We start from the raw sequence: 10,335 nt of genomic DNA on the forward strand, positions 1-10,335 counted from the left end.
GCCTGAGCAAAAATCAAGACCCCTGTCTCTACTAAAAATAGAAAACTGAGGCAAGAGGATCACTTGAGCCCAAGAGTTGCAGGTTGCTATAAGCTATAGCACCATGGCACTCTACCAAGGGTGACAGCTTGAGACTTTGTCTCAAAAAAGAAGAACAATCCAAGAGTTCAGATGAAAGGACTGGATTGGGTTGTGGGGAGAGCTATGAATGGTCCCCTATCATTGAAGGTAAGTGGATGTACCTGAATTGCCTCGCCACCCAGAATTGGTCATATTCTCCATTAGTTGGGTCGTGGTCTTCGTACTTCTTTCCAGTGTTTGTGTGGCATATAATAAAAAAAAAATGGCCATCTCTAATAATTCATTTGCAAATCTTACTTGATTTTGAAGCTATAGGATGCATCAACTGTTAGCTGGGATTCCTGGAGTTTAGTTTTTAATTCTAATAGCAAAACACTTCAAAGTCTACTTTAAGATCCTAAGAAGGACCTTTAATGCAAAATCTTAACAGTTCAGGAGCTTTCTGACCTTGAGGAAAGGGAAAATGAAGATATTGTGGCACTTCAGAAGCAAAGCCTGACATCCTTCTGTGCTTTAGAGGTGCTGCTGCCGTTCTATGAGTGCAGGAGCCTTGGAGCTGGCAGCAGAAGAGCCTGTACATAACCTGGAGGAAGGTCTGTTTTCAGTCAGGGAAGTATCTCTCTTTTTTCTTAGTTTCTGAAGCTTATCATTTTAGATACCTATCAGCCCCCCACCCCTGCCCCCTGCTAAGCTACTAAAGTCCTGGGCACAGTTTTTCTCCCTTATTATATAGGTTTTTGTTTTAGGCAATTCCTGATAGAGCCTTTAAGTTAAAAATTTTAGAGCTGACCTCCTACCAAAAAGCTGAGGAGGAGGAGGAGGGAGATAATGTTTTTCTAGTTTTTGGTGAAGACCTTGCTTTGTGTTAAAATAGTCCTTCAGATACAGATCTCTTGTGACCTTCTGTTGTCTCAGCAAAACCATCATCTGAAGATTAAAAAAAAAAAAAACTCCTGTGTAAACGTTCAGTCCATTTCCTACTCATGGAAGGGCTTGAGTCAAAAAAAGAGTCACATATGGATACCTAGTTAGGGTATTAAGTTGGTACTGATACTAAATTTTTCTATAATCCATGGCCCCCAAGCTTAAGGCTGTGACTTAAGAGAGAGAGAGAGGTGGAATAGAGCAGGTGCCTGTGGTTATGGCCAGGATGGAGCCAGACCATCTGCACTACCACCAAACCCTTGATGGGTAGGGTCTATAGTGGTGTAGCCTCAACTGGTCAATTTGAAATCTGTGGGTGGTATAGAATTGTACCAAGTTCCTGGCTTGTATCTCCCTTCTAGTTCTTCAGGAACTTCCAGCTTAGACAGAAGCAGTAAAACAAACAAACAAACAAACAAACAAAAAAATCAAACGAGCCCTGTCAGTATGTGCTTGCAAAAGTGCCATTCATTCAGCCATACTCTTGTATTCTGTCTGCCCTAATCACTAAGATAGCGATCTAAGAATCATGAATGTATTTTCATTTTTTAAACACTTAACAACCAATTATCATTCAAATAGGCATTTAAAAACCATTTGTTTTGGTTGGATTTAGGACCATTATCATTCCTTATGAAAGCTTGGGCTTAAGCGATTCTCTTCCCTTCACCTCCCAAGTATCTGGGACTACAGGTGCCAGCCACAATGCCTGGCTATTTTTTTGTTTGTTGGTTTTTGTTTAGCAGGCCCTAGCTGCGTTTAAACCCACCAGCCCTGGTACATGTGGCCAGCACCCTGACCACTGAGCTACAGGCACCAAGCCAAAATGTCTGTTGTTGGTTTTTTTTTCTGTTTGTTTGTTTGTTTTATTTTGTTTTATTTAGCAGGTCCAGGCTGAGTTGAAACCCACCAACACCGGTACAGGGGGCCCACACTCTAACCATTGAGCTATAGGTACCCAGCCAATTTTAAATAATTTTTAAAAATAGAGACAAGATCTCACTTTGCTGCCCAGGGTAGTCTCAAACTCCTGGCCTCAACCAATATTCTTGCCTCAGCCTCCCAAAGTACTGGGATTTTGAAAAGTTAAGTGGATGAAAATATTGATATCTAAAACACTCCATCTTATGTTCTTATTCACTAAATTCTTCTACAGAAATGGTCTCAGATTTGTTCTCTGTGACATTTGTGAGAAAAATGACAGCAAATATTATTGTATGCATTTTGTAGGTGTAGAATGACTTGCCTCAGTTCACATAGAAAGTCTTTGATCCAGGTATTCTTTCTCAATTGTTTGCCTAGCATGCAGAATACTGATTATGAGATTTTTTTTTTTTTTTTTTTTTGAGATAGAGTCTCACGCTGTTGCCCTGGGTAGAGTGCCGTGGTGTCGTAACTCATAGCAACCTCCAACTCTTGGGCTTAAGTGGACCTCTTGCCTCAGTTCTTCTATTTTTAGTGGAGACAGCCTCATTTTTGCTCAGGCTGTTCTTGAACTCGTGAGCTAAAGCAATCCACCTGCCTTGGCCTCCCAGGGTGCTAGGATTACAGGCATGAGCCACCAAGCCCAGCCTGACTATAAGCTTTGAACACCTGGGTTCAAGTTCTAACTCAATCTCTTCAAGATTTTTTATGTAATTTAGGTTTTATAACCAGAGAGATTTGAAGATGGTTAATATTTCTAAGCTACAGTCATTTTCTCTGCAAAATGAAGTTAGTAATTCAACCTACCATATGGGAGATAATTGTATGAGTAAGTGAGGTGACAAATGCAAAAACTCAGAACTATGCTTATGTAGTAAACAGACAAAATATGTTAACTATTATCAGTGTTGTTTTCTACCTGAATAAATAGATAAATGAATTCTGTTGAAGAGAAAGTTTATTAGATTATGTTTTTTGAATCAAGAATTCAGTTTCAGCTTTCATTTCTGGCATTGATATTGGGCGAATATGATTCCTATGTAGTACACATAATTGGCTGCTTTCCTGTGAGCCGTGAAAGTGGTTGTGCTATTGAATGGCACTGATTGTGTCCCTGTTGAGTTCTACAGCACTGTGAATGTTACAGGAAACTTGATGAACAGGAAGTGCTTGAACAGAATTGCTGTCTGCTTCGTAGCCCTGAAGGGTCAGAGAGTGAAAAATCAGAGATGGCCCTGATAAGTCTCAGCCTTCCAACCTGGGCAGCCCTTCTATTGGAAGTCTTACTTCCCTGCTCAGCAGGTAGACCGTTTTAAAAGAGATGGCCCTGATAAGTCTCAGCCTTCCAACTGTCAAGTCTGAGTAATAACCTTCAAGCACCAGACTAGATGTTTGTGTTGTTTATCTCTCCCTAGTATGCAAAGATATCCCTCATACATACACAAAATCCTTAGACCAAAAGCCTATGGCTTTAGTTTGCCTTGAAGGAATTTGTATTGTCTACAATATATAGGCCAGTTTCTACCAATAAAAGGTTCAAATGCTATCTGAGAAGCTTTGTATATTGTATTTGGTGGAATTTTTGTTCCTGGGGAGTCAATACTTGTCTCTTGCTTCTAATATGTCTCCTGGTCCAGGGGTCTCTATCCCAGGTTTGAACTCACTTTGACCCTCATTTTGACCCCCATTTAATGCCTTACTATTTAATCATATTATGATTGAACTTTTTTTATTTTGAGACTGAGTCTCACTCTGTTGTCCAGGCTATTGGAATCAGCCTAGCTTATAACAACTTCAAACTCCTGGTTTCAAATGATCCTCCTGCCTCAGCTGCCTAAGGAGTTGGGACTACAAGTACTGCCACAATGCCGGCTGGGTTGTTTTTTTTTTTTTAATTTTTTTTTTTATCTTTCGTAGAAACAGGGTCTCACTCTTGCTCAGGCTGGACATGAACTCCTGAGCTCAAGTGATCCTTCCACCTCAGCTTTCTAGAGTGCTAGGATTACAGGGATGAGCCACCATGCCCAGGCATGATTGAACATTTTTGTTTTCACATTTTTTATTTCCTATAAATTGTAAATGCCTTAGTTCCTGCCTGTAAGATCATAAAGTTTTTTGGACCAAACACAGTTGATACTTCATACATATTTTTAATAAATGGTTATTGTTGTGCCCAAGTCATGAGATCCCCCACATAAATCTCCCAGAGACCAAGTCTTTATTTATAAGCTTGAGCCTGGGCTCCCTGGACCTGATGCAGCAGGAGAGCAGAGAAGTCCCAATCTCGAAAAGGAGGGAGGATTTTAAGGGTACAGAAAGGATAGAAAAGGGAGGGGGTGTGAGGTGAGCTGCTGGGGCGAGCTAATAGGGGTCTAGGGGATTGAGCAGTATTTGTCCTTGGGTGTCTGGGAGAGTGTTGCTATCACTCGGAGTAGACATTGTGCAAGGGCACAGATCATGGGGCAAGGACAGGGGGGCAGGGGAGGGAGCAGGTTGCCTAATGCCTTTGGTATGCAGCTGCAAAATGAAGACTGAGGGACAAGATGAAGTTAGTTTTAACAAAATGGAGTTAACTTGGTCCTTACAGTTATGTTAAAAATTAAAATGTGAGATGAGGAAATTTCCAGGAAAATGCCCTTATTTTCTGCTTTTAGAAACCAAAAGAATGTCTCATTATGGTGTTGCATCGAGAATCAGAATCCCCAAGAGAGAGCTGGACGCTGATGCAAATCACATTAGGGCATTTATTCAGGCTCGAGCCAAGGCTGTCGGCCTTCCCCCAGACTCAGTTGGTGAGACCTAGAGCCCAGAGCCCTGTACTCGTCGTGGGTGGGGGTTTTTATGCCATGGATATGGGGTGAGGGGCGTGGGAAGCAAAGTGTGGCCTTTGGATTGGTTATCTCTTATGCCTATACTAGAATTGAAAGCTGATAGGGTCCCACCAATCTCAACAGCCAGAAGGGTGGGGTGTGGGGTGTGGAGGGTTCTGACACACTCCGGGAGATAGGGACACATCCCAGGAGACAGAGCTATCCCTTTATGTTCATCTACATAGAGATGAAATGGTTTTGTAATATCAGGGAGTCACAAAGTGGGGGAAGAGAGCAGAGCAGTCTTAAGTTCTCTTTCTGTTGTCCATTCGAAGGGGTGTCCCTCCCTCATGGCTTCATAGAGGGGTTTTGCAATTTCAGCAAAGCCTGGTACCCAAAGTCAATAGAACCCTGCAGACCCCATAAACTCTCGCACTTGCCTGGGGTTTGTTGGGGTTGGGATCTTAAGTACAGTCTGCTCCCTGGCCTCGGTGAGCCATCTCTGTCCATCTTTAAGGATATATCACAGATAAGTCACAGTTTGCTGACAGTTCTGGGCCTTCTTTGCCGATGCTCGATATCCCAGTCCCCCACCCCCCCCAAGTGTGACGAGCAGGTCTCAGTTAGTCTCTCCCACCTGGGGTTAGGGATTCTAGGCTACTTGAAGAGAAGACTTTTCTTTTTTTTTTTTTTAACTTTTTTTTTGTAGAGAAAGAGTCTCACTGTACTGCCCTCGGGTAGAGTGCCGTGGCATCACACGGCTCACAGCAACCTCTATTCTTGGGCTTACATGATTCTCTTGCCTCAGCCTCCCCAGCCGCTGGGACTACAGGCGCCCGCCAAAACACCCAGCTATTTTTTTTTTTTATTGCAGTTTGGCCAGGGCTGGGTTTGAACCCTCCACCCTCGGCATATGGGGCCGGCGCCCTACTCACTGAGCCACAGGCACCGCCCGAAGAGAAGACTTTTTAACTCCCCTAAAACAGGATCCCAGGAATTTGAGCAGAAAGTAATTATTGACCTAAGTGTGATTATGCTATAGCTTTTAAAAACTATTATGCCTTTCTAATGTAGCTTATTACCTAGAGTTCAACATCTACTTATCTTAGATGGAATATTTTGCTGAAGATCCTTTCTGTAAATCAATTACAGTCATGTGCCACCTAACAAGCTTATGTCAACAATAAACTACATATGTCATGGTAATCTCATAAAAATAGAACAAGGCTATACAGGTGTACCTTTTAAAAATCGTTTCTACTATATTTTTACTGTATCTTTTCTATATTTAGATACACAAATACTTCACCATTGTGTTATAGTTGCCTTCCCTATTTAGTACCATAACATACTGTACAGATTTGTTACCTAGGAGCAATAGGCCATACCATATAGCCTGGGTATATAATAGGATACATGTATACCACCTATACCACAACAACTAAATTGCCTAATGCATTTTTTTAATTTATTTATTTTTATTGTTAAATCATAGCTGTGTACATTAGTGCAATCAAGGGGTATAATGTGCTGCTTTCATATACAATTTGAAATATTCTCATCAAACTGTTCAACATAGCCTTCATGGCATTTTCTTAGTTACTGTATGTAGGCATTTGTATTCTGCATTTAGTAAGTTTCACCTGTACCCATTCTAAGATGCACCATAGATGTGGTCCCACCCATTACTCTCCCTCCACCTAAACCTCCCCCCTCCCTTCCCCTTCCTTGGCCCTTTCCCCATAATTGCATTTTTTTTAATGATGCATTTTTCAAGCTCCTCCTCACATGGCAAGCAATGCATAACTGTATGTGAAATCCCTTAATTAGGGATTAAGTTACTAAAGTAATTTCTAAAGTTATCATTATCATTATTTACTATATGTGAGATTTTTTTTTTTAAGGAGCCAAAAATGTGTTTTGTGTCAGGGGAACTTAATTTGGGGCTAGATTTTTGATTATTTAAGTTGCTCCAGAGTTGCAAGTGCTTTGTTTTGAAGAAGGGAGTGAAAGAGAAAGTGGTTGAAGCCTGAAAAATTATTTGAAGTTTTATTCTATTTAAGGTAAATTTTTATAATTCTATTTAAATAAAACCAGTAAAGAAAATGTCAAACTTTAAGAATAGCAATTTCTTCCCAGCTACTCGGGAGGCTGAGGCAAGAGAATCGCTTAAACCCAAGAGTTTGAGGTTGCTGTGATGCCACATGGCACTCTACTGAGGGCCACATAGTAAGACTCTGTCTCAAAAAAAAAAAAAGAATACTCATTTCCTGTGAAATGTGAGAGGAAGGAAGAAAGTCAGCACCAATTTCAGAAATCTGATTCTAACAACAGGTCATCCCTAAATGAGGTAAATCTTGAAATCACCTCCAACTTTAAAACCATTACTGTGCACCAAGTCATATGCTAGATTCTGGGAAAAAGACGAAGCACTATTTTATCTCCAAGTGAGAGAGACAAACCTCTCTCCATTGTCCACAACCATATTAGAATTCTAACAGTCCTCATTTCTGCTCTCCAAACTTCAAATAAGGCGTCAGAGCCAAGAGCCAGGACTTTAGTAAAAGCACCAGAAATACTCTCAGAGTTCCACATTTTCCTAAGAGTGATACACGCTGAAGAGTTGTGAAATAAGTCACTTGGGTTCCGTTATAGTAGTATTTGAAGATAATTATTTAACATGCTGACTTTAACACACTATGTGTCTTTCTCCATGTGTGCGTACAGGATAGACCTCTGAAAAGCGGCCTGGTTACTTCTAGATTATTGACTGTGTTTGCCCATTGCTGACCTAAAGGGCTATTCACTTGCAGCAATACCTTCTCTGCTAAGTTGAATTGCTCAACTCTTAAAACCCTTCCTACAGAAATTTCAGAGTCATCTCTGATTCCATGGCAGCCCCTACATGATAGAGTGGTGAATTAATTGTCAAACATGGAAGAAAGGATACTGAAAGTTGAGCAGAAATGGCAACACTTTGGAGTAAATAACCAATGGAACAAATGTGTGTTCTGCCTGCCGCCCTAACTGGTGCTCATTTTTTTTTTATCTTTTCAGTGGGATTTATTTACGTTTAAGTAAAAGTAGCAAATATTACATAAGTTATTTCTTAGAACATTTAATTTATATAACTACATTGTTATCAAGCAACATTTATGGAATGTGCCCTGGATCTGGGATATTGAACTTTGTAACTATTGTAGCATTCTCTTTTCCAAGTTTAAACACGACCTTGTGCAGTGAAGAAGCATGGCTTCTCATTGTAGAGTTATCATGTATGACAACCTGACCTGCAGGAAGGCTTTGGGTGTTTAATCTTCTATTGATTTACAAAATGATTTGTGTGTGTGATTATTCAACCCATATGATTGTTTCAACTCACTTTTCTTCTACTGTGATTAAAATAAATCAGCTAAAACTAAGAAGTTTAGAAACATAGTCAACCAAATAGATATGATGTTATATCTTCTATAAGATGTCTTAGGAGATATTGATGTTTTATATTACACATATGTAGTTAATATACTTTGGGCAATAAAAAGTTAAAACATGTGTAGTAAATAAACAAAAAGAAAATTCTGAAAATCAATGCATTGTTTTAACAATCCCCCAAACCTGGATTTGTGTGTGTGTGTGTGTCTGTGTGTATGTTAGAGTAGTGTGATATTAAAATAAAAAAATCTTGACACCTGCAAGATTTTTTACATATTCCTATTTTATACATTTTTAGATAATGGAATAATTCTATAATTTTATTGCTAAAATCTTATTACTTGTTAGTCATGATTATCAGATTTTCATTATTATCTGAATTTGCTGCTCTCATATTTGTGAACATCGATTATTTCACTGTTAACTTTTCCAAACATGTACTTACACTAAGATTCAAAAACTCTAAAGAGGAGTCATTGATAATAATAAATGTACAATGATCAGTTGGGACAATGAATAATCTTAAAGATTGAAAATTTTGTTGCTATGATAAGAATTCTGACTATCCAGTTAAGTTAGCTGTACAGAGTAGTATGGGGGGATCAGGAAATGCATATTTCCAAAAAATGATATTGCATGCTTATTTGATTGGGAGAAATTCTCTGGTCTGATGCATCACTGGTATTTAGGAGGGATTCTACCTACATGCAGCTTCTTCAGCGAGCTTGTTGGTCCCTCAGGGAGCCCAGTGATGATACGATGTCTTACAGCTTGTCACTGCAGATGTCTGTCTCTGCTCACTGCCAGGAAGGTTGCAGATTCTCCACAAAATCCAATGCTAGATTTAGAACTGAAGGAGCTTTGTTACAGATACCTGTAATACCGAAATAATCTACTTAATATCCTGAGAGTTAGGATTTTTGCTTAAATTTGGCTTCTTGGTACAGTTGTTTAGCTTTTGCCCTATCATTCTCCTAATTGAAACATCATCCGTATTGGTAAATAATTGTTTTGTTACTCCTATGATTTCTTGAACTTCATTCTGATTCATAGCTGGTTTTCCGGCTTTGTCCCTTGAAGTACAGGATTTTGCTCCCGTCAGGCTGTGTGTGGCCATATATTCATTTGTGTATAGCACTTGCTTTAAGTCATTAATAAACTTCTGAGGCTTGCTCTTATTACAACGGGCAATCTGCCATTTCTCAATCTTGAACTGCTTCTTATCAGCCTGATGCTCTTCCTCAGCTTTCGAGGAAACTGGTGAACTGCAATTAGAATTAGAGTTACTGCATGTTGAAGTAAATGAATCTGGGGAGGAGTTGTTTGTTGCTCTCCAGAGGGTGGACGCAGACGTTTACGTGGTTCCTCCACCTTTAAGCAGGGCTTCTGCCATACCAACCAGCTCTTCAAACTGGGTGACTGCCTGTGGTAACACTTGAAGCATGACCAAAGACTGTCCAAGTCCGCTGTTTTCTTTTCGTGTTGGTTAGTTTTTCTTTCAGGCTTTTTATTTTGGTGCACAATTCCTCCTTAGACAGTTCTGCTAAGGGCTCTTTATCCTCACTGGAGATCTCACCGGGCAGAAAGGCATTTCCCGAATATGGGTCTCTCTGTCCTTTATCCAGGTCATTATTTGCATTTTGTGAGTTCATTGTCTCTGTCCTTTTCCTCTTTCCTTTTCTAAAAGCTTGAGTATTGGCGATTTCATCTGTTGGAAAGATCATCTGCATTTTCTCAATTTGTTATCAAAGGTTTTCTGAGATCGTAGGAGGAAGGAATGTCCATGTAGATGATGCTATTCTGCACGTGGCCCAAAAGTTAATGTTTTCCCGGGCTGCCTGCTCCAAAGCCCCAGCCTCGGGGCCGGGCGCAGGGAGGTGGGAGGTAGGGGGAGCACCGCCAGGAGGCTCCCGCCAGCGCCTCGCCGTTCCCCCTGGCTCCGTGGCGCCCCCTGATGCCGGACTCCCCAGCAGTTGGGCCTAGGAAGGCTGGACAGGCGGAAGCCCCAGGTGTCCACGAAGCGAAGAGGTGCCTGGCCAGTGCCCCTGAGGACAGTGCAGACAGGCCGGCAGCCCCGCGGGAGGGCGCTGGGCGCTGGGCGCTCAGGCCAGAGCACAGCCCGCCGCCGCAGCTGCCGCAGCCATGTCCGCGCACCCAGCAGCAG

The 10,335-nt window shown here is 41.0% G+C and overlaps 1 pseudogene; it reads right to left on the reverse strand.

Moving 5' to 3' along the window:
- Positions 1 to 653: 653 nt before the first annotated feature.
- LOC128584231 (BEN domain-containing protein 6-like) lies at positions 654 to 9,901 on the reverse strand (annotated as a pseudogene).
- Between the last annotated feature and the right edge of the window lie 434 nt (positions 9,902 to 10,335).

This window comes from Nycticebus coucang, chromosome 4 (genome assembly GCF_027406575.1).
Source record: "Nycticebus coucang isolate mNycCou1 chromosome 4, mNycCou1.pri, whole genome shotgun sequence".
Taxonomy (NCBI): Eukaryota; Metazoa; Chordata; class Mammalia; order Primates; family Lorisidae; genus Nycticebus; species Nycticebus coucang.